This window comes from Symphalangus syndactylus, chromosome 14, assembly GCF_028878055.3.
Source record: "Symphalangus syndactylus isolate Jambi chromosome 14, NHGRI_mSymSyn1-v2.1_pri, whole genome shotgun sequence".
NCBI lineage: Eukaryota > Metazoa > Chordata > Mammalia > Primates > Hylobatidae > Symphalangus > Symphalangus syndactylus.
Window position 1 is genome coordinate 60,327,996 of NC_072436.2, and position 25,086 is coordinate 60,353,081.

Sequence of the window (25,086 nt, forward strand, 5' to 3'; positions counted from 1 at the left end):
GTAAGGCTCAACTCTGTTAGTTGAATGCAAAGAAGAGAAAGAAGTTTCACTGAATGCTTCTGTGTTGTTTTTATTTGAAGATATTCCTTTTTCAACTAAAGGATCCTAAGCCCTCCAAATGTCCACTTGCAGTTTCTACAGAAAGAGTGTTTCAGAACTGCTCAATGCAAAGTACAGTTCAACTCTTTTAGTTGAATGCACAGAACAGAAAGAAGTTTCACAGAATGCTTCTGTGTAGCTTTTATTTGAAGATACACCTCTTTCCACTATAGGCCCTTTAGCGCTCTGATTGTCCACATGTAATTTCTACAGAAAGTTTGCTTCAGAACTGCTCACTAAAAAGTAAGGTTCAACTCTGTTAGTTGAATGCACAGAACAGAAAGAAGTTTCGCAGAATGCTTCTCTGTAGTTTTTATTTGAAGATATTCCTTTTTCCAATAGAGGACCCTTGGCGCTCCAATTGTTCACTTCCAGTTTCCCCAGAAGGAGTGTTTCAGAACTTCTCAATCAAAAGTAATGTTAAATTCTGTTAGTTGAAAGCACAGAACAGAAAGAAGTTTCGCAGAATGCTTCTGTGTAGTTTTTATTTGAAGATATTCCTTTTTCCACATTAGGTCCCTGAGCGCTCCGATTTTCCGCTTTCAATTTGTACAGAAATAGTGTTTCAGGAAGTTGAACTCTGTCAATTGAATGCACAGAACAGAAAGAAGTTTCGCAGAATGCTTCTGTGTAGTTTGTATTTGAAGATATTCTTTTTGCCACTAAAGGCTCCTAAACGCTCAGAATGTCCACCGGCAGTTTCTACAGAAAGAGTGTTTCAGAAATGCTCTATCAAAGGAAGTTTCAACTCTGTTAGTTGAATGCGCAGAACAGAAAGAATCCTCACAGAATGCTTCTGTGTAGTTTTTATTTGAAGATATTTCTTTTTCCACTATAGGCCCCTTAGTGCTCTAAATGTCCACTTGCAGTTTCTACAGAGAGAGTGTTTCAGAACTGCTGAATCAAAAGTAATGTTCAACTCTGTTAGTTGAATGCACAGAACAGAAAGAAATTTCACAGAATGCTTCTGTGTAGTTTTTATTTGAAGTTATTCCTTTTTCCACTATAGGCCCCTTAGCGCTCCGAATGTCCACTTGCACTTTCTACAGAAAGAGTGTTTCAGATGTGCACAATCCAAAGTAAGGTTCAACTCTGTTAGTTGAATGCAAAGAAGAGAAAGAAGTTTCACAGAATGCTTCTGTGTTGTTTTTATTTGAAGATATTCCTTTTTCCACTTAAGGATCCTAAGCCCTCCAAATGTCCACTTGCAGTTTCTACAGAAAGAGTGTTTCAGAACTGCTCAATGCAAAGTAAAGTTCAACTCTTTTAGCTGAATGCACAGAAAAGAAAGAAGTTTCACAGAATGTTTCTGTGTAGCTTTTATTTGAAGATAGTCCTGTTTCCACTATAGGCCCTTCATCGCTCCGATTGTCCACTTGCAATTTCTACAGAAAGTGTGCTTCAGAACTGCTCATTAAAAAGTAAGGTTCAACTCTGTTAGTAGAATGCACAGAACAGAAAGAAGTTTCGCAGAATGCTTCTGTGTAGTTTTTATTTGAAGATATTCCTATTTCCACATTAGGTCCCTCACCGCTTTGAATTTCCACTTTCAATTTGTACAGAAATAGTTTTGCAGATCTGCTGAATCAAAAGTAAGGTTCATTTCTGTTGGTTGAATGCGCCTAAGAGAAAGAAGTTTCACAGAATATTTCCGTGTAGTTTTCATTTGAAGACAGTCCTTTTTCCACAATAGGCCTCTTATCACTCCGAATGTCCACTTGCAGTTTCTACTGAGTGTTTCGGAACTGTTCAATCAAAAGTAAGGTTGAACTCTGTCAATTGAATGCACGGAACAGAAAGAAGTTTCGCAGAATGCTTCTGTGTAGTTTGTATTTGAAGATATACTTTTTGCCACTAAAGGCCCCTAAGCGCTCAGAATGTCCACTTGCAGCTACTGCAGAGAGAGTGTTTCAGAACTGCTCAATTAAAAGTAAGCTTCAACTCTGTTAACCGAATGTACAGAGCACAAAGAAATTTCACAGAATGCTTCTGTGTAGTTTTTATTTGAAGATATGTCTTCTTCCACTATAGGCCCCTTAGAGCTCTGAATATCCACTTCCAGTTTCTACAGAGAGAGTGTTTCAGAACTGCTGAATCAAAAGTAAGGTTCAACTGTGTTATTTGAATGCACAGAACAGAAAGAAGTCTCACAGAATGCTTCTGTGTAGTTTTTATTTGAAGTTATTCCTTTTTCCAGTATAGGCCCTTTAGCGCTCCGGATATCCACTTGCAATTTCTACAGAAAGAGAGTTTCAGAAGTGTTCAATCAAAAGTAAGGTTGAACTCTGTGAGGTCACTGCACAGAACAGAAAGAAGTTTCCCAGAATGCTTCTGTGTAGTTCTTATTTGATGATATTCCTTTTCCCACTAAAGGCCCCTTAGCGCTCAGAATGTCCACTTGCAGCTACTGCAGAGAGAGTGTTTCAGAACTGCTCAATTAAAAGTAAGCTTCAACACTGTTAACGGAATGTACAGAGCACAAAGAAGTTTCACAGAATGCTTCTGTGTAGTTTTTATTTGAAGATATTTCTTCTTCCACTATAGGCCCCTTAGTGCTCTGAATATCCACTTCCAGTTTCTACAGAGAGAGTGTTTCAGAACTGCTGAATCAAAAGTAAGCTTCAACTGTGTTAGTTGAATGCACAGAACAGAAAGAAATTTCACAGAATGCTTCTGTGTAGTTTTTATTTGAAGTTATTCCTTTTTCCACTATAGGCCCCTTAGCGCTCCGAATGTCCACTTGCACTTTCTACAGAAAGAGTGTTTCAGATGTGCACAATCCAAAGTAAGCTGCAAGTCTGCTAGTTGAAAGCGCAGAACAGAGAGAAGTTTCACAGAATACTTCTGTGTAGTTTTTATTGGAAGATATTCCTTTTTCCAATGTAGGCCCCTTAGCGATCGGAATGTCCACTTGCAGTTTCCGCAGAAGCAGTGTTTTAGAACTGCTGAATCAAAAGTAAGGCTCAACTCTGTTAGTTGAATGCAAAGAAGAGAAAGAAGTTTCACTGAATGCTTCTGTGTTGTTTTTATTTGAAGATATTCCTTTTTCAACTAAAGGATCCTAAGCCCTCCAAATGTCCACTTGCACTTTCTACAGAAAGAGTGTTTCAGAACTGCTCAATGCAAAGTACAGTTCAACTCCTTTAGTTGAATGCACAGAACAGAAAGAAGTTTCACAGAATGCTTCTGTGTAGCTTTTATTTGAAGATACTCCTCTTTCCACTATAGGCCCTTTAGCGCTCCGATTGTCCACATGTAATTTCTACAGAAAGTTTGCTTCAGAACTGCTCACTAAAAAGTAAGGTTCAACTCTGTTAGTTGAATGCACAGAACAGAAAGAAGTTTCGCAGAATGCTTCTCTGTAGTTTTTATTTGAAGATATTCTTTTTCCAATAGAGGACCCTTGGCGCTCCAATTGTTCACTTGCAGTTTCCCCAGAAGGAGTGTTTCAGAACTTCTCAATCAAAAGTAATGTTAAATTCTGTTAGTTGAATGCACAGAACAGAAAGAAGTTTCGCAGAATGCTTCTGTGTAGTTTTTATTTGAAGATATTCCTTTTTCCACCTTAGGTCCCTGAGCGCTCCGATTTTCCGCTTTCAATTTGTACAGAAATAGTGTTTCAGAAAGTTGAACTCTGTCAATTGAATGCACGGAACAGAAAGAAGTTTCGCAGAATGCTTCTGTGTAGTTTGTATTTGAAGATATTCTTTTTGCCACTAAAGGCCCCTAAACGCTCAGAATGTCCACCGGCAGTTTCTACAGAAAGAGTGTTTCAGAAATGCTCTATCAAAGGAAGTTTCAACTCTGTTAGTTGAATGCGCAGAACAGAAAGAATCCTCACAGAATGCTTCTGTGTAGTTTTTATTTGAAGATATTTCTTTTTCCACTATAGGCCTCTTAGTGCTCCGAATATCCACTTCCAGTTTCTACAGAGAGAGTGTTTCAGAACTGCTGAATCAAAAGTCAGGTTCAACTCTGTTAGTTGAATGCACAGAACAGAAAGAAATTTCACAGAATGCTTCTGTGTAGTTTTTATTTGAAGTTATTCCTTTTTCCACTATAGGCCCCTTAGCGCTCCGAATGTCCACTTGCACTTTCTACACAAAGAGTGTTTCAGATGTGCACAATCCAAAGTAAGGTTCAACTCTGTTAGTTGAATGCAAAGAAGAGAAAGAAGTTTCACAGAATGCTTCTGTGTTGTTTTTATTTGAAGATATTCCTTTTTCCACTTAAGGATCCTAAGCCCTCCAAATGTCCACTTGCAGTTTCTACAGAAAGAGTGTTTCAGAACTGCTCAATGCAAAGTAAAGTTCAACTCTTTTAGCTGAATGCACAGAAAAGAAAGAAGTTTCACAGAATGTTTCTGTGTAGCTTTTATTTGAAGATAGTCCTGTTTCCACTATAGGCCCTTTATCGCTCCGATTGTCCACTTGCAATTTCTACAGAAAGTGTGCTTCAGAACTGCTCATTAAAAAGTAAGGTTCAACTCTGTTAGTAGAATGCACAGAACAGAAAGAAGTTTCGCAGAATGCTTCTGTGTAGTTTTTATTTGAAGATATTCCTATTTCCACATTAGGTCCCTCACCGCTTTGAATTTCCACTTTCAATTTGTACAGAAATAGTTTTGCAGATCTGCTGAATCAAAAGTAAGGTTCATTTCTGTTGGTTGAATGCGCCTAAGAGAAAGAAGTTTCACAGAATATTTCCGTGTAGTTTTCATTTGAAGACAGTCCTTTTTCCACAATAGGCCTCTTATCACTCCGAATGTCCACTTGCAGTTTCTACTGAGTGTTTCAGAACTGTTCAATCAAAAGTAAGGTTGAACTCTGTCAATTGAATGCACGGAACAGAAAGAAGTTTCGCAGAATGCTTCTGTGTAGTTTGTATTTGAAGATATACTTTTTGCCACTAAAGGCCCCTAAGCGCTCAGAATGTCCACTTGCAGCTACTGCAGAGAGAGTGTTTCAGAACTGCTCAATTAAAAGTAAGCTTCAACTCTGTTAACCGAATGTACAGAGCACAAAGAAATTTCACAGAATGCTTCTGTGTAGTTTTTATTTGAAGATATGTCTTCTTCCACTATAGGCCCCTTAGAGCTCTGAATATCCACTTCCAGTTTCTACAGAGAGAGTGTTTCAGAACTGCTGAATCAAAAGTAAGGTTCAACTGTGTTATTTGAATGCACAGAACAGAAAGAAGTCTCACAGAATGCTTCTGTGTAGTTTTTATTTGAAGTTATTCCTTTTTCCAGTATAGGCCCTTTAGCGCTCCGGATATCCACTTGCAATTTCTACAGAAAGAGAGTTTCAGAAGTGTTCAATCAAAAGTAAGGTTGAACTCTGTGAGGTCACTGCACAGAACAGAAAGAAGTTTCCCAGAATGCTTCTGTGTAGTTCTTATTTGATGATATTCCTTTTCCCACTAAAGGCCCCTTAGCGCTCAGAATGTCCACTTGCAGCTACTGCAGAGAGAGTGTTTCAGAACTGCTCAATTAAAAGTAAGCTTCAACACTGTTAACGGAATGTACAGAGCACAAAGAAGTTTCACAGAATGCTTCTGTGTAGTTTTTATTTGAAGATATTTCTTCTTCCACTATAGGCCCCTTAGTGCTCTGAATATCCACTTCCAGTTTCTACAGAGAGAGTGTTTCAGAACTGCTGAATCAAAAGTAAGCTTCAACTGTGTTAGTTGAATGCACAGAACAGAAAGAAATTTCACAGAATGCTTCTGTGTAGTTTTTATTTGAAGTTATTCCTTTTTCCACTATAGGCCCCTTAGCGCTCCGAATGTCCACTTGCACTTTCTACAGAAAGAGTGTTTCAGATGTGCACAATCCAAAGTAAGCTGCAAGTCTGCTAGTTGAAAGCGCAGAACAGAGAGAAGTTTCACAGAATACTTCTGTGTAGTTTTTATTGGAAGATATTCCTTTTTCCAATGTAGGCCCCTTAGCGATCGGAATGTCCACTTGCAGTTTCCGCAGAAGCAGTGTTTTAGAACTGCTGAATCAAAAGTAAGGCTCAACTCTGTTAGTTGAATGCAAAGAAGAGAAAGAAGTTTCACTGAATGCTTCTGTGTTGTTTTTATTTGAAGATATTCCTTTTTCAACTAAAGGATCCTAAGCCCTCCAAATGTCCACTTGCACTTTCTACAGAAAGAGTGTTTCAGAACTGCTCAATGCAAAGTACAGGTCAACTCTTTTAGTTGAATGCACAGAACAGAAAGAAGTTTCACAGAATGCTTCTGTGTAGCTTTTATTTGAAGATACTCCTCTTTCCACTATAGGCCCTTTAGCGCTCCGATTGTCCACATGTAATTTCTACAGAAAGTTTGCTTCAGAACTGCTCACTAAAAAGTAAGGTTCAACTCTGTTAGTTGAATGCACAGAACAGAAAGAAGTTTCGCAGAATGCTTCTCTGTAGTTTTTATTTGAAGATATTCTTTTTCCAATAGAGGACCCTTGGCGCTCCAATTGTTCACTTGCAGTTTCCCCAGAAGGAGTGTTTCAGAACTTCTCAATCAAAAGTAATGTTAAATTCTGTTAGTTGAATGCACAGAACAGAAAGAAGTTTCGCAGAATGCTTCTGTGTAGTTTTTATTTGAAGATATTCCTTTTTCCACCTTAGGTCCCTGAGCGCTCCGATTTTCCGCTTTCAATTTGTACAGAAATAGTGTTTCTGAAAGTTGAACTCTGTCAATTGAATGCACGGAACAGAAAGAAGTTTCGCAGAATGCTTCTGTGTAGTTTGTATTTGAAGATATTCTTTTTGCCACTAAAGGCCCCTAAACGCTCAGAATGTCCACCGGCAGTTTCTACAGAAAGAGTGTTTCAGAAATGCTCTATCAAAGGAAGTTTCAACTCTGTTAGTTGAATGCGCAGAACAGAAAGAATCCTCACAGAATGCTTCTGTGTAGTTTTTATTTGAAGATATTTCTTTTTCCACTATAGGCCCCTTAGTGCTCCGAATATCCACTTCCAGTTTCTACAGAGAGAGTGTTTCAGAACTGCTGAATCAAAAGTCAGGTTCAACTCTGTTAGTTGAATGCACAGAACAGAAAGAAATTTCACAGAATGCTTCTGTGTAGTTTTTATTTGAAGTTATTCCTTTTTCCACTATAGGCCCCTTAGCGCTCCGAATGTCCACTTGCACTTTCTACAGAAAGAGTGTTTCAGATGTGCACAATCCAAAGTAAGGTTCAACTCTGTTAGTTGAATGCAAAGAAGAGAAAGAAGTTTCACAGAATGCTTCTGTGTTGTTTTTATTTGAAGATATTCCTTTTTCCACTTAAGGATCCTAAGCCCTCCAAATGTCCACTTGCAGTTTCTACAGAAAGAGTGTTTCAGAACTGCTCAATGCAAAGTAAAGTTCAACTCTTTTAGCTGAATGCACAGAAAAGAAAGAAGTTTCACAGAATGTTTCTGTGTAGCTTTTATTTGAAGATAGTCCTGTTTCCACTATAGGCCCTTTATCGCTCCGATTGTCCACTTGCAATTTCTACAGAAAGTGTGCTTCAGAACTGCTCATTAAAAAGTAAGGTTCAACTCTGTTGGTAGAATGCACAGAACAGAAAGAAGTTTCGCAGAATGCTTCTGTGTAGTTTTTATTTGAAGATATTCCTATTTCCACATTAGGTCCCTCACCGCTTTGAATTTCCGCTTTCAATTTGTTCAGAAATAGTTTTGCAGATCTGCTGAATCAAAAGTAAGGTTCATTTCTGTTGGTTGAATGCGCCTAAGAGAAAGAAGTTTCACAGAATATTTCCGTGTAGTTTTCATTTGAAGACAGTCCTTTTTCCACAATAGGCCTCTTATCACTCCGAATGTCGACTTGCAGTTTCTACTGAGTGTTTCAGAACTGTTCAATCAAAAGTAAGGTTGAACTCTGTCAATTGAATGCACGGAACAGAAAGAAGTTTCGCAGAATGCTTCTGTGTAGTTTGTATTTGAAGATATACTTTTTGCCACTAAAGGCCCCTAAGCGCTCAGAATGTCCACTTGCAGCTACTGCAGAGAGAGTGTTTCAGAACTGCTCAATTAAAAGTAAGCTTCAACTCTGTTAACCGAATGTACAGAGCACAAAGAAATTTCACAGAATGCTTCTGTGTAGTTTTTATTTGAAGATATGTCTTCTTCCACTATAGGCCCCTTAGAGCTCTGAATATCCACTTCCAGTTTCTACAGAGAGAGTGTTTCAGAACTGCTGAATCAAAAGTAAGGTTCAACTGTGTTATTTGAATGCACAGAACAGAAAGAAGTCTCACAGAATGCTTCTGTGTAGTTTTTATTTGAAGTTATTCCTTTTTCCAGTATAGGCCCTTTAGCGCTCCGGATATCCACTTGCAATTTCTACAGAAAGAGAGTTTCAGAAGTGTTCAATCAAAAGTAAAGTTGAACTCTGTGAGGTCACTGCACAGAACAGAAAGGAGTTTCCCAGAATGCTTCTGTGTAGTTCTTATTTGATGATATTCCTTTTCCCACTAAAGGCCCCTTAGCGCTCAGAATGTCCACTTGCAGCTACTGCAGAGAGAGTGTTTCAGAACTGCTCAATTAAAAGTAAGCTTCAACAGTGTTAACGGAATGTACAGAGCACAAAGAAGTTTCACAGAATGCTTCTGTGTAGTTTTTATTTGAAGATATTTCTTCTTCCACTATAGGCCCCTTAGTGCTCTGAATATCCACTTCCAGTTTCTACAGAGAGAGTGTTTCAGAACTGCTGAATCAAAAGTAAGCTTCAACTGTGTTAGTTGAATGCACAGAACAGAAAGAAATTTCACAGAATGCTTCTGTGTAGTTTTTATTTGAAGTTATTCCTTTTTCCACTATAGGCCCCTTAGCGCTCCGAATGTCCACTTGCACTTTCTACAGAAAGAGTGTTTCAGATGTGCACAATCCAAAGTAAGCTGCAAGTCTGCTAGTTGAAAGCGCAGAACAGAGAGAAGTTTCACAGAATACTTCTGTGTAGTTTTTATTGGAAGATATTCCTTTTTCCAATGTAGGCCCCTTAGCGATCGGAATGTCCACTTGCAGTTTCCGCAGAAGCAGTGTTTTAGAACTGCTGAATCAAAAGTAAGGCTCAACTCTGTTAGTTGAATGCAAAGAAGAGAAAGAAGTTTCACTGAATGCTTCTGTGTTGTTTTTATTTGAAGATATTCCTTTTTCAACTAAAGGATCCTAAGCCCTCCAAATGTCCACTTGCACTTTCTACAGAAAGAGTGTTTCAGAACTGCTCAATGCAAAGTACAGTTCAACTCCTTTAGTTGAATGCACAGAACAGAAAGAAGTTTCACAGAATGCTTCTGTGTAGCTTTTATTTGAAGATACTCCTCTTTCCACTATAGGCCCTTTAGCGCTCCGATTGTCCACATGTAATTTCTACAGAAAGTTTGCTTCAGAACTGCTCACTAAAAAGTAAGGTTCAACTCTGTTAGTTGAATGCACAGAACAGAAAGAAGTTTCGCAGAATGCTTCTCTGTAGTTTTTATTTGAAGATATTCTTTTTCCAATAGAGGACCCTTGGCGCTCCAATTGTTCACTTGCAGTTTCCCCAGAAGGAGTGTTTCAGAACTTCTCAATCAAAAGTAATGTTAAATTCTGTTAGTTGAATGCACAGAACAGAAAGAAGTTTCGCAGAATGCTTCTGTGTAGTTTTTATTTGAAGATATTCCTTTTTCCACCTTAGGTCCCTGAGCGCTCCGATTTTCCGCTTTCAATTTGTACAGAAATAGTGTTTCAGAAAGTTGAACTCTGTCAATTGAATGCACGGAACAGAAAGAAGCTTCGCAGAATGCTTCTGTGTAGTTTGTATTTGAAGATATTCTTTTTGCCACTAAAGGCCCCTAAACGCTCAGAATGTCCACCGGCAGTTTCTACAGAAAGAGTGTTTCAGAAATGCTCTATCAAAGGAAGTTTCAACTCTGTTAGTTGAATGCGCAGAACAGAAAGAATCCTCACAGAATGCTTCTGTGTAGTTTTTATTTGAAGATATTTCTTTTTCCACTATAGGCCCCTTAGTGCTCCCAATATCCACTTGCCGTTTCTACAGAGAGAGTGTTTCAGAACTGCTGAATCAAAAGTCAGGTTCAACTCTGTTAGTTGAATGCACAGAACAGAAAGAAATTTCACAGAATGCTTCTGTGTAGTTTTTATTTGAAGTTATTCCTTTTTCCACTATAGGCCCCTTAGCGCTCCGAATGTCCACTTGCACTTTCTACAGAAAGAGTGTTTCAGATGTGCACAATCCAAAGTAAGGTTGAACTCTGTTAGTTGAATGCAAAGAAGAGAAAGAAGTTTCACAGAATGCTTCTGTGTTGTTTTTATTTGAAGATATTCCTTTTTCCACTTAAGGATCCTAAGCCCTCCAAATGTCCACTTGCAGTTTCTACAGAAAGAGTGTTTCAGAACTGCTCAATGCAAAGTAAAGTTCAACTCTTTTAGCTGAATGCACAGAAAAGAAAGAAGTTTCACAGAATGTTTCTGTGTAGCTTTTATTTGAAGATAGTCCTGTTTCCACTATAGGCCCTTTATCGCTCCGATTGTCCACTTGCAATTTCTACAGAAAGTGTGCTTCAGAACTGCTCATTAAAAAGTAAGGTTCAACTCTGTTAGTTGAATGCACAGAACAGAAAGAAGTTTCGCAGAATGCTTCTCTGTAGTTTTTATTTGAAGATATTCCTTTTTCCACATTAGGTCCCTCAGCGCTTCGAACTTCCGCTTTCAATTTGTACAGAAATAGTTTTGCAGATCTGCTGAACCAAAAGTAAGGTTCACTTCTGTTGGTTGAATGCGCCTAAGAGAAAGAAGTTTCACAGAATGTTTCCGTGTAGTTTTTAGTTGAAGATAGTCCTTTTTCCACAATAGACCCCTTATCGCTCTGAATGTCCACTTGCAGTTTCTACTGAAAGAGTGTTTCAGAACTGTTCAATCAAAAGTAAGGTTGAACTCTGTCAATTGAATGCACGGAACAGAAAGAAGTTTCACAGAATGCTTCTGTGTAATTTATATTTGAAGATATTCTTTTTGCCCCTAAAGGCCCCTAAGCGCTCAGAATGTCCACCTGCAGTTTCTACAGAAAGAGCGTTTCAGAAATGCTCAAAGGAAGGTTCCACTCTGTTAATTGAATGCGCAGAACAGAAAGAATCCTCACAGAATGCTTCTGTGTAGTTTTTATTTGAAGATATTTCATTTTCCACTATACGCCCCTTAATGCTCTGAATGCCCACTTGCAGTTTCTATAGAAAGAGTGTTTCAGAACTGCTGAATCAAAAGTAAGTTTCAACTCTGTTAGTAGAATGCACAGAACAGAAAGGAGTTTCAGAGAATGCTTCTGTGTAGTTTTTATTTGAAGTTATTCCTTTTTCCACTATAGGCCCCTTAGCGCTCCGGATATCCACTTGCAATTTCTACAGAAAGAGAGTTTCAGAAGTGTTCAATCAAAAGTAAGGTTGAACTCTGTGAGGTCACTGCACAGAACAGAAAGAAGTTTCCCAGAATGCTTCTGTGTAGTTCTTATTTGATGATATTCCTTTTTCCACTAAAGGCCCCTTAGCGCTCAGAATGTCCACTTGCAGCTACTGCAGAGAGAGTGTTTCAGAACTGGTCAATTAAAAGTAAGCTTCAACACTGTTAACCGAATGTACAGAGCAAAAAGAAGTTTCACAGAATGCTTCTGTGTAGTTTTTATTTGAAGATATTTCTTCTTCCACTATAGGCCCCTTAGTGCTCTGAATATCCACTTCCAGTTTCTACAGAGAGAGTGTTTCAGAACTGCTGAATCAAAAGTAAGGTTCAACTGTGTTAGTTGAATGCACAGAACAGAAAGAAATTTCACAAAATGCTTCTGTGTAGTTTTTATTTGAAGTTATTCCTTTTTCCACTATAGGCCCCTTAGCGCTCCGAATGTCCACTTGCACTTTCTACAGAAAGAGTGTTTCAGATGTGCACAATCCAAAGTAAGCTTCAAGTCTGCTTGTTGAAAGCGCAGAACAGAGAGAAGTTTCACAGAATACTTCTGTGTAGTTTTTATTGGAAGATATTCCTTTTTCCAATGTAGGCCCCTTAGCGATCGGAATGTCCACTTGCAGTTTCCGCAGAAGCAGTGTTTTAGAACTGCTGAATCAAAAGTAAGGCTCAACTCTGTTAGTTGAATGCAAAGAAGAGAAAGAAGTTTCACTGAATGCTTCTGTGTTGTTTTTATTTGAAGATATTCCTTTTTCAACTAAAGGATCCTAAGCCCTCCAAATGTCCACTTGCAGTTTCTACAGAAAGAGTGTTTCAGAACTGCTCAATGCAAAGTACAGTTCAACTCTTTTAGTTGAATGCACAGAACAGAAAGAAGTTTCACAGAATGCTTCTGTGTAGCTTTTATTTGAAGATACTCCTCTTTCCACTATAGGCCCATTAGCGCTCCGATTGTCCACATGTAATTTCTACAGAAAGTTTGCTTCAGAACTGCTCACTAAAAAGTAAGGTTCAACTCTGTTAGTTGAATGCACAGAACAGAAAGAAGTTTCGCAGAATGCTTCTCTGTAGTTTTTATTTGAAGATATTCCTTTTTCCAATAGAGGACCCTTGGCGCTCCAATTGTTCACTTGCAGTTTCCCCAGAAGGAGTGTTTCAGAACTTCTCAATCAAAAGTAATGTTAAATTCTGTTAGTTGAATGCACGGAACAGAAAGAAGTTTCACAGAATGCTTCTGTGTAGTTGTTATTTGAAGATATTCCTTTTTCCACATTAGGTCCCTGAGCGCTCCGATTTTCCGCTTTCAATTTGTACAGAAATAGTGTTTCAGAAAGTTGAACTCTGTCAATTGAATGCACGGAACAGAAAGAAGTTTCGCAGAATGCTTCTGTGTAGTTTGTATTTGAACATATTCTTTTTGCCACTAAAGGCCCCTAAACGCTCAGAATGTCCACCGGCAGTTTCTACAGAAAGAGTGTTTCAGAAATGCTCTATCAAAGGAAGTTTCAACTCTGTTAGTTGAATGCGCAGAACAGAAAGAATCCTCACAGAATGCTTCTGTGTAGTTTTTATTTGAAGATATTTCTTTTTCCACTATAGGCCCCTTAGTGCTCTAAATGTCCACTTGCAGTTTCTACAGAGAGAGTGTTTCAGAACTGCTGAATCAAAAGTCAGGTTCAACTCTGTTAGTTGAATGCACAGAACAGAAAGAAATTTCACAGAATGCTTCTGTGTAGTTTTTATTTGAAGTTATTCCTTTTTCCACTATAGGCCCCTTAGCGCTCCGAATGTCCACTTGCACTTTCTACAGAAAGAGTGTTTCAGATGTGCACAATCCAAAGTAAGGTTCAACTCTGTTAGTTGCATGCAAAGAAGAGAAAGAAGTTTCACAGAATGCTTCTGTGTTGTTTTTATTTGAAGATATTCCTTTTTCCACTTAAGGATCCTAAGCCCTCCAAATGTCCACTTGCAGTTTCTACAGAAAGAGTGTTTCAGAACTGCTCAATGCAAAGTAAAGTTCAACTCTTTTAGCTGAATGCACAGAAAAGAAAGAAGTTTCACAGAATGTTTCTGTGTAGCTTTTATTTGAAGATAGTCCTGTTTCCACTATAGGCCCTTTATCGCTCCGATTGTCCACTTGCAATTTCTACAGAAAGTGTGCTTCAGAACTGCTCATTAAAAAGTAAGGTTCAACTCTGTTAGTTGAATGCACAGAACAGAAAGAAGTTTCGCAGAATGCTTCTGTGTAGTTTTTATTTGAAGATATTCCTATTTCCACATTAGGTCCGTCACCGCTTTGAATTTCCGCTTTCAATTTGTACAGAAATAGTTTTGCAGATCTGCTGAATCAAAAGTAAGGTTCATTTCTGTTGGTTGAATGCGCCTAAGAGAAAGAAGTTTCACAGAATATTTCCGTGTAGTTTTCATTTGAAGACAGTCCTTTTTCCACAATAGGCCTCTTATCCTTCCGAATGTCCACTTGCAGTTTCTACTGAAAGAGTGTTTCAGAAGTGTTCAATCAAAAGTAAGGTTGAACTCTGTCAATTGAATGCACGGAACAGAAAGAAGTTTCGCAGAATGCTTCTGTGTAGTTTCTATTTGAAGATATTCTTTTTGCCACTAAAGGCCCCTAAGCGCTCAGAATGTCCACCTGCAGTTTCTACAGAAAGAGTGTTTCAGAAATGCTCAAAGGAACGTTCCACTCTGTTAATTGAATGCGCAGAACAGAAAGAATCCTCACAGAATGCTTCTGTGTAGTTTTTATTTGAAGATATTTCATTTTCCACTATACGCCCCTTAATGCTCTGAATGCCCACTTGCAGTTTCTACAGAAAGAGTGTTTCAGAACTGCTGAATCAAAAGTAAGTTTCAACTCTGTTAGTAGAATGCACAGAACAGAAAGGAGTTTCAGAGAATGCTTCTGTGTAGTTTTTATTTGAAGTTATTCCTTTTTCCACTATAGGCCGCTTAGCGCTCCGAATGTCCACTTGCACTTTCTACAGAAAGAGTGTTTCAGATGTGCACAATCCAAAGTAAGCTTCAAGTCTGCTAGTTGAAAGCGCAGAACAGAGAGAAGTTTCACAGAATACTTCTGTGTAGTTTTTATTGGAAGATATTCCTTTTTCCAATGTAGGCCCCTTAGCGATCGGAATGTCCACTTGCAGTTTCCGCAGAAGCAGTGTTTTAGAACTGCTGAATCAAAAGTAAGGCTCAACTCTGTTAGTTGAATGCAAAGAAGAGAAAGAAGTTTCACTGAATGCTTCTGTGTTGTTTTTATTTGAAGATATTCCTTTTTCAACTAAAGGATCCTAAGCCCTCCAAATGTCCACTTGCACTTTCTACAGAAAGAGTGTTTCAGAACTGCTCAATGCAAAGTACAGTTCAACTATTTTAGTTGAATGCACAGAACAGAGAGAAGTTTCACAGAATGCTTCTGTGTAGCTTTTATTTGAAGATACTCCTCTTTCCACTATAGGCCCTTTAGCGCTCCGATTGTCCACATGTAATTTCTACAGAAAGTTTGCTTCAGAACTGCTCACTAAAAAGTAAGGTTCAACTCTGTTAGTTGAATGCACAGAACAGAAAGAAGTTTCGCAGAATGCTTCTCTGTAGTTTTTATTTGAAGATATTCCTTTTTCCAATAGAGGACCCTTGGCGCTCCAATTGTTCACTTGCAGTTTCCCCAGAAGGAGTGTTTCAGAACTTCTCAATCAAAAGTAATGTTAAATTCTGTTAGTTGAATGCACAGAACAGAAAGAAGTTTCGCAGAATGCTTCTGTGTAGTTTTTATTTGAAGATATTCCTTTTTCCACATTAGGTCCCTGAGCGCTCCGATTTTCCGCTTTCAATTTGTACAGAAATAGTGTTTCAGAAAGTTGAACTCTGTCAATTGAATGCACGGAACAGAAAGAAGTTTCGCAGAATGCTTCTGTGTAGTTTGTATTTGAAGATATTCTTTTTGCCACTAAAGGCCCCTAAACGCTCAGAATGTCCACCGGCAGTTTCTACAGAAAGAGTGTTTCAGAAATGCTCTATCAATGGAAGTTTCAACTCTGTTAGTTGAATGCGCAGAACAGAGAGAATCCTCACAGAATGCTTCTGTGTAGTTTTTATTTGAAGATATTTCTTTTTCCTCTATAGGCCCCTTAGTGCTCTAAATGTCCACTTGCCGTTTCTACAGAGAGAGTGTTTCAGAACTGCTGAATCAAAAGTCAGGTTCAACTCTGTTAGTTGAATGCACAGAACAGAAAGAACTTTCACAGAATGCTTCTGTGTAGTTTTTATTTGAAGTTATTCCTTTTTCCACTATAGGCCCCTTAGCGCTCCGAATGTCCACTTGCACTTTCTACAGAAAGAGTGTTTCAGATGTGCACAATCCAAAGTAAGGTTCAACTCTGTTAGTTGAATGCAAAGAAGAGAAAGAAGTTTCACAGAATGCTTCTGTGTTGTTTTTATTTGAAGATATTCCTTTTTCCACTTAAGGATCCTAAGCCCTCCAAATGTCCACTTGCAGTTTCTACAGAAAGAGTGTTTCAGAACTGCTCAATGCAAAGTAAAGTTCAACTCTTTTAGCTGAATGCACAGAAAAGAAAGAAGTTTCACAGAATGTTTCTGTGTAGCTTTTATTTGAAGATAGTCCTGTTTCCACTATAGGCCCTTTATCGCTCCGATTGTCCACTTGCAATTTCTACAGAAAGTGTGCTTCAGAACTGCTCATTAAAAAGTAAGGTTCAACTCTGTTAGTAGAATGCACAGAACAGAAAGAAGTTTCGCAGAATGCTTCTGTGTAGTTTTTATTTGAAGATATTCCTATTTCCACATTAGGTCCCTCACCGCTTTGAATTTCCGCTTTCAATTTGTACAGAAATAGTTTTGCAGATCTGCTGAATCAAAAGTAAGGTTCATTTCTGTTGGTTGAATGCGCCTAAGAGTAAGAAGTTTCACAGAATATTTCCGTGTAGTTTTCATTTGAAGACAGTCCTTTTTCCACAATAGGCCTCTTATCGCTCCGAATGTCCACTTGCAGTTTCTACTGAGTGTTTCAGAACTGTTCAATCAAAAGTAAGGTTGAACTCTGTCAAATGAATGCACGGAACAGAAAGAAGTTTCGCAGAATGCTTCTGTGTAGTTTGTATTTGAAGATATACTTTTTGCCACTAAAGGCCCCTAAGCGCTCAGAATGTCCACTTGCAGCTACTGCAGAGAGAGTGTTTCAGAACTGCTCAATTAAAAGTAAGCTTCAACTCTGTTAACCGAATGTACAGAGCACAAAGAAATTTCACAGAATGCTTCTGTGTAGTTTTTATTTGAAGATATGTCTTCTTCCACTATAGGCCCCTTAGTGCTCTGAATATCCACTTCCAGTTTCTACAGAGAGAGTGTTTCAGAACTGCTGAATCAAAAGTAAGGTTCAACTGTGTTATTTGAATGCACAGAACAGAAAGAAGTCTCACAGAATGCTTCTGTGTAGTTTTTATTTGAAGTTATTCCTTTTTCCACTATAGGCCCCTTAGCGCTCCGGATATCCACTTGCAATTTCTACAGAAAGAGAGTTTCAGAAGTGTTCAATCAAAAGTAAGGTTGAACTCTGTGAGGTCACTGCACGGAACAGAAAGAAGTTTCCCAGAATGCTTCTGTGTAGTTCTTATTTGATGATATTCCTTTTTCCACTAAAGGCCCCTTAGCGCTCAGAATGTCGACTTGCAGCTACTGCAGAGAGAGTGTTTCAGAACTGCTCAATTAAAAGTAAGCTTCAACACTGTTAAACGAATGTACAGAGCACAAAGAAGTTTCACAGAATGCTTCTGTGTAGTTTTTATTTGAAGATATTTCTTCTTCCACTATAGGCCCCTTAGTGCTCTGAATATCCACTTCCAGTTTCTACAGAGAGAGTGTTTCAGAACTGCTGAATCAAAAGTAAGGTTCAACTGTGTTAGTTGAATGCACAGAACAGAAAGAAATTTCACAGAATGCTTCTGTGTAGTTTTTATTTGAAGTTATTCCTTTTTCCACTATAGGCCCCTTAGCGCTCCGAATGTCCACTTGCACTTTCTACAGAAATAGTGTTTCAGATGTGCACAATCCAAAGTAAATTTCAAGTCTGCTAGTTGAAAGCGCAGAACAGAGAGAAGTTTCACAGAATACTTCTGTGTAGTTTTTATTGGAAGATATTCCTTTTTCCAATGTAGGCCCCTTAGCGATCGGAATGTCCACTTGCAGTTTCCGCAGAAGCAGTGTTTTAGAACTGCTGAATCAAAAGTAAGGCTCAACTCTGTTAGTTGAATGCAAAGAAGAGAAAGAAGTTTCACTGAATGCTTCTGTGTTGTTTTTATTTGAAGATATTCCTTTTTCAACTAAAGGATCCTAAGCCCTCCAAATGTCCACTTGCAGTTTCTACAGAAAGAGTGTTTCAGAACTGCTCAATGCAAAGTACAGTTCAACTCTTTTAGTTGAATGCACAGAACAGAAAGAAGTTTCACAGAATGCTTCTGTGTAGCTTTTATTTGAAGATACTCCTCTTTCCACTATAGGCCCTTTAGCGCTCCGATTGTCCACATGTAATTTCTACAGAAAGTTTGCTTCAGAACTGCTCACTAAAAGGTAAGGTTCAACTCTGTTAGATGAATGCACAGAACAGAAAGAAGTTTCGCAGAATGCTTCTCTGTAGTTTTTATTTGAAGATATTCCTTTTTCCAATAGAGGACCCTTGGCGCTCCAATTGTTCACTTGCAGTTTCCCCAGAAGGAGTGTTTCAGAACTTCTCAATCAAAAGTAATGTTAAATTCTGTTAGTTGAATGCACAGAACAGAAAGAAGTTTCGCAGAATGCTTCTGTGCAGTTTTTATTTGAAGATATTCCTTTTTCCACATTAGGTCCCTGAGCGCTCCGATTTTCCGCTTTCAATTTGTACAGAAATAGTGTTTCAGAAAGTTGAACTCTGTCAATTGAATGCACGGAACAGAAAGAAGTTTCGCAGAATGCTTCTGTGTAGTTTGTATTTGAAGATATTCTTTTTGCCACTAAAGGCCCCTAAACGCTCAGAATGTCCACCGGCAGTTTCTACAGAAAGAGTGTTTCAGAAATGCTCTATCAAAGGAAGTTTCAACTCTGTTAGTTGAATGCGCAGAACAGAAAGAATCCTCACAGAATGCTTCTGTGTAGCTTTATTTGAAGATATTTCTTTTTCCACTATAGGCCCCTTAGTGCTCTAAATGTCCACTTGCAGTTTCTACAGAGAGAGTGTTTCAGAACTGCTGAATCAAAAGTCAGGTTCAACTCTGTTAGTTGAATGCACAGAACAGAAAGAAATTTCACAGAATGCTTCTGTGTAGTTTTTATTTGAAGTTATTCCTTTTTCCACTATAGGCCCTTTAGCGCTCCGAATGTCCACTTGCACTTTCTACAGAAAGAGTGTTTCAGATGTGCACAATCCAAAGTAAGGTTCAACTCTGTTAGTTGAATGCAAAGAAGAGAAAGAAGTTTCACAGAATGCTTCTGTGTTGTTTTTATTTGAAGATATTCCTTTTTCCACTTAAGGATCCTAAGCCCTCCAAATGTCCACTTGCAGTTTCTACAGAAAGAGAGTTTCAGAACTGCTCAATGCAAAGTAAAGTTCAACTCTTTTAGCTGAATGCACAGAAAAGAAAGAAGTTACACAGAATGTTTCTGTGTAGCTTTTATTTGAAGATAGTCCTGTTTCCACTATAGGCCCTTTATCGCTCCGATTGTCCACTTGCAATTTCTACAGAAAGTGTGCTTCAGAACTGCTCATTAAAAAGTAAGGTTCAACTCAGTTAGTTGAATGCACAGAACAGAAAGAAGTTTCGCAGAATGCTTCTGTGTAGTTTTTATTTGAAGATATTCCTATTTCCACATTAGGTCCGTCACCGCTTTGAATTTCCGCTTTCAATTTGTACAGAAATAGTTTTGCAGATCTGCTGAATCAAAAGTAAGGTTCATTTCTGTTGGTTGAATGCGCCTAAGAGAAAGAAGTTTCACAGAATATTTCCGTGTAGTTTTCATTTGAAGACAGTCCTTTTTCCACAATAGGCCTCTTATCCTTCCGAATGTCCACTTGCAGTTTCTACTGAAAGAGTGTTTCAGAACTGTTCAATCAAAAGTAAGGTTGAACTCTGTCAATTGAATGCACGGAACAGAAAGAAGTTTCGCAGAATGCTTCTGTGTAGTTTCTATTTGAAGATATTCTTTTTGCCACTAAAGGCCCCTAAGCGCTCAGAATGTCCACCTGCAGTTTCTACAGAAAGAGTGTTTCAGAAATGCTCAAAGGAACGTTCCACTCTGTTAATTGAATGCGCAGAACAGAAAGAATCCTCACAGAATGCTTCTGTGTAGTTTTTATTTGAAGATATTTCATTTTCCACTATACGCCCCTTAATGCTCTGAATGCCCACTTGCAGTTTCTACAGAAAGAGTGTTTCAGAACTGCTGAATCAAAAGTAAGTTTCAACTCTGTTAGTAGAATTCACAGAACAGAAAGGAGTTTCAGAGAATGCTTCTGTGTAGTTTTTATTTGAAGTTATTCCTTTTTCCACTATAGGCCGCTTAGCGCTCCGAATGTCCACTTGCACTTTCTACAGAAAGAGTGTTTCAGATGTGCACAATCCAAAGTAAGCTTCAAGTCTGCTAGTTGAAAGCGCAGAACAGAGAGAAGTTTCACAGAATACTTCTGTGTAGTTTTTATTGGAAGATATTCCTTTTTCCAATGTAGGCCCCTTAGCGATCGGAATGTCCACTTGCAGTTTCCGCAGAAGCAGTGTTTTAGAACTGCTGAATCAAAAGTAAGGCTCAACTCTGTTAGTTGAATGCAAAGAAGAGAAAGAAGTTTCACTGAATGCTTCTGTGTTGTTTTTATTTGAAGATATTCCTTTTTCAACTAAAGGATCCTAAGCCCTCCAAATGTCCACTTGCACTTTCTACAGAAAGAGTGTTTCAGAACTGCTCAATGCAAAGTACAGTTCAACTCTTTTAGTTGAATGCACAGAACAGAAAGAAGTTTCACAGAATGCTTCTGTGTAGCTTTTATTTGAAGATACTCCTCTTTCCACTATAGGCCCTTTAGCGCTCCGATTGTCCACATGTAATTTCTACAGAAAGTTTGCTTCAGAACTGCTCACTAAAAAGTAAGGTTCAACTCTGTTAGTTGAATGCACAGAACAGAAAGAAGTTTCGCAGAATGCTTCTCTGTAGTTTTTATTTGAAGATATTCCTTTTTCCAATAGAGGACCCTTGGCGCTCCAATTGTTCACTTGCAGTTTCCCCAGAAGGAGTGTTTCAGAACTTCTCAATCAAAAGTAATGTTAAATTCTGTTAGTTGAATGCACAGAACAGAAAGAAGTTTCGCAGAATGCTTCTGTGTAGTTTTTATTTGAAGATATTCCTTTTTCCACATTAGGTCCCTGAGCGCTCCGATTTTCCGCTTTCAATTTGTACAGAAATAGTGTTTCAGAAAGTTGAACTCTGTCAATTGAATGCACGGAACAGAAAGAAGTTTCGCAGAATGCTTCTGTGTAGTTTGTATTTGAAGATATTCTTTTTGCCACTAAAGGCCCCTAAACGCTCAGAATGTCCACCGGCAGTTTCTACAGAAAGAGTGTTTCAGAAATGCTCTATCAATGGAAGTTTCAACTCTGTTAGTTGAATGCGCAGAACAGAGAGAATCCTCACAGAATGCTTCTGTGTAGTTTTTATTTGAAGATATTTCTTTTTCCTCTATAGGCCCCTTAGTGCTCTAAATGTCCACTTGCCGTTTCTACAGAGAGAGTGTTTCAGAACTGCTGAATCAAAAGTCAGGTTCAACTCTGTTAGTTGAATGCACAGAACAGAAAGAAATTTCACAGAATGCTTCTGTGTAGTTTTTATTTGAAGTTATTCCTTTTTCCACTATAGGCCCCTTAGCGCTCCGAATGTCCACTTGCACTTTCTACAGAAAGAGTGTTTCAGATGTGCACAATCCAAAGTAAGGTTCAACTCTGTTAGTTGAATGCAAAGAAGAGAAAGAAGTTTCACAGAATGCTTCTGTGTTGTTTTTATTTGAAGATATTCCTTTTTCCACTTAAGGATCCTAAGCCCTCCAAATGTCCACTTGCAGTTTCTACAGAAAGAGTGTTTCAGAACTGCTCAATGCAAAGTAAAGTTCAACTCTTTTAGCTGAATGCACAGAAAAGAAAGAAGTTTCACAGAATGTTTCTGTGTAGCTTTTATTTGAAGATAGTCCTGTTTCCACTATAGGCCCTTTATCGCTCCGATTGTCCACTTGCAATTTCTACAGAAAGTGTGCTTCAGAACTGCTCATTAAAAAGTAAGGTTCAACTCTGTTAGTAGAATGCACAGAACAGAAAGAAGTTTCGCAGAATGCTTCTGTGTAGTTTTTATTTGAAGATATTCCTATTTCCACATTAGGTCCCTCACCGCTTTGAATTTCCGCTTTCAATTTGTACAGAAATACTTTTGCAGATCTGCTGAATCAAAAGTAAGGTTCATTTCTGTTGGTTGAATGCGCCTAAGAGTAAGAAGTTTCACAGAATATTTCCGTGTAGTTTTCATTTGAAGACAGTCCTTTTTCCACAATAGGCCTCTTATCGCTCCGAATGTCCACTTGCAGTTTCTACTGAGTGTTTCAGAACTGTTCAATCAAAAGTAAGGTTGAACTCTGTCAAATGAATGCACGGAACAGAAAGAAGTTTCGCAGAATGCTTCTGTGTAGTTTGTATTTGAAGATATACTTTTTGCCACTAAAGGCCCCTAAGCGCTCAGAATGTCCACTTGCAGCTACTGCAGAGAGAGTGTTTCAGAACTGCTCAATTAAAAGTAAGCTTCAACTCTGTTAACCGAATGTACAGAGCACAAAGAAATTTCACAGAATGCTTCTGTGTAGTTTTTATTTGAAGATATGTCTTCTTCCACTATAGGCCCCTTAGTGCTCTGAATATCCACTTCCAGTTTCTACAGAGAGAGTGTTTCAGAACTGCTGAATCAAAAGTAAGGTTCAACTGTGTTATTTGAATGCACAGAACAGAAAGAAGTCTCACAGAATGCTTCTGTGTAGTTTTTATTTGAAGTTATTCCTTTTTCCACTATAGGCCCCTTAGCGCTCCGGATATCCACTTGCAATTTCTACAGAAAGAGAGTTTCAGAAGTGTTCAATCAAAAGTAAGGTTGAACTCTGTGAGGTCACTGCACAGAACAGAAAGAAGTTTCCCAGAATGCTTCTGTGTAGTTCTTATTTGATGATATTCCTTTTTCCACTAAAGGCCCCTTAGCGCTCAGAATGTCGACTTGCAGCTACTGCAGAGAGAGTGTTTCAGAACTGCTCAATTAAAAGTAAGCTTCAACACTGTTAAACGAATGTACAGAGCACAAAGAAGTTTCACAGAATGCTTCTGTGTAGTTTTTATTTGAAGATATTTCTTCTTCCACTATAGGCCCCTTAGTGCTCTGAATATCCACTTCCAGTTTCTACAGAGAGAGTGTTTCAGAACTGCTGAATCAAAAGTAAGGTTCAACTGTGTTAGTTGAATGCACAGAACGGAAAGAAATTTCACAGAATGCTTCTGTGTAGTTTTTATTTGAAGTTATTCCTTTTTCCACTATAGGCCCCTTAGCGCTCCGAATGTCCACTTGCACTTTCTACAGAAATAGTGTTTCAGATGTGCACAATCCAAAGTAAATTTCAAGTCTGCTAGTTGAAAGCGCAGAACAGAGAGAAGTTTCACAGAATACTTCTGTGTAGTTTTTATTGGAAGATATTCCTTTTTCCAATGTAGGCCCGTTAGCGATCGGAATGTCCACTTGCAGTTTCCGCAGAAGCAGTGTTTTAGAACTGCTGAATCAAAAGTAAGGCTCAACTCTGTTAGTTGAATGCAAAGAAGAGAAAGAAGTTTCACTGAATGCTTCTGTGTTGTTTTTATTTGAAGATATTCCTTTTTCAACTAAAGGATCCTAAGCCCTCCAAATGTCCACTTGCAGTTTCTACAGAAAGAGTGTTTCAGAACTGCTCAATGCAAAGTACAGTTCAACTCTTTTAGTTGAATGCACAGAACAGAAAGAAGTTTCACAGAATGCTTCTGTGTAGCTTTTATTTGAAGATACTCCTCTTTCCACTATAGGCCCTTTAGCGCTCCGATTGTCCACATGTAATTTCTACAGAAAGTTTGCTTCAGAACTGCTCACTAAAAGGTAAGGTTCAACTCTGTTAGATGAATGCACAGAACAGAAAGAAGTTTCGCAGAATGCTTCTCTGTAGTTTTTATTTGAAGATATTCCTTTTTCCAATAGAGGACCCTTGGCGCTCCAATTGTTCACTTGCAGTTTCCCCAGAAGGAGTGTTTCAGAACTTCTCAATCAAAAGTAATGTTAAATTCTGTTAGTTGAATGCACAGAACAGAAAGAAGTTTCGCAGAATGCTTCTGTGTAGTTTTTATTTGAAGATATTCCTTTTTCCACATTAGGTCCCTGAGCGCTCCGATTTTCCGCTTTCAATTTGTACAGAAATAGTGTTTCAGAAAGTTGAACTCTGTCAATTGAATGCACGGAACAGAAAGAAGTTTCGCAGAATGCTTCTGTGTAGTTTGTATTTGAAGATATTCTTTTTGCCACTAAAGGCCCCTAAACGCTCAGAATGTCCACCGGCAGTTTCTACAGAAAGAGTGTTTCAGAAATGCTCTATCAAAGGAAGTTTCAACTCTGTTAGTTGAATGCGCAGAACAGAAAGAATCCTCACAGAATGCTTCTGTGTAGTTTTTATTTGAAGATATTTCTTTTTCCACTATAGGCCCCTTAGTGCTCTAAATGTCCACTTTCCGTTTCTACAGAGAGAGTGTTTCAGAACTGCTGAATCAAAAGTCAGGTTCAACTCTGTTAGTTGAATGCACAGAACAGAAAGAAATTTCACAGAATGCTTCTGTGTAGTTTTTATTTGAAGTTATTCCTTTTTCCACTATAGGCCCTTTAGCGCTCCGAATGTCCACTTGCACTTTCTACAGAAAGAGTGTTTCAGATGTGCACAATCCAAAGTAAGGTTCAACTCTGTTAGTTGAATGCAAAGAAGAGAAAGAAGTTTCACAGAATGCTTCTGTGTTGTTTTTATTTGAAGATATTCCTTTTTCCACTTAAGGATCCTAAGCCCTCCAAATGTCCACTTGCAGTTTCTACAGAAAGAGAGTTTCAGAACTGCTCAATGCAAAGTAAAGTTCAACTCTTTTAGCTGAATGCACAGAAAAGAAAGAAGTTACACAGAATGTTTCTGTGTAGCTTTTATTTGAAGATAGTCCTGTTTCCACTATAGGCCCTTTATCGCTCCGATTGTCCACTTGCAATTTCTACAGAAACTGTGCTTCAGAACTGCTCATTAAAAAGTAAGGTTCAACTCTGTTAGTAGAATGCACAGAACAGAAAGAAGTTTCGCAGAATGCTTCTGTGTAGTTTTTATTTGAAGATATTCCTATTTCCACATTAGGTCCCTCACCACTTTGAATTTCCGCTTTCAATTTGTACAGAAATAGTTTTGCAGATCT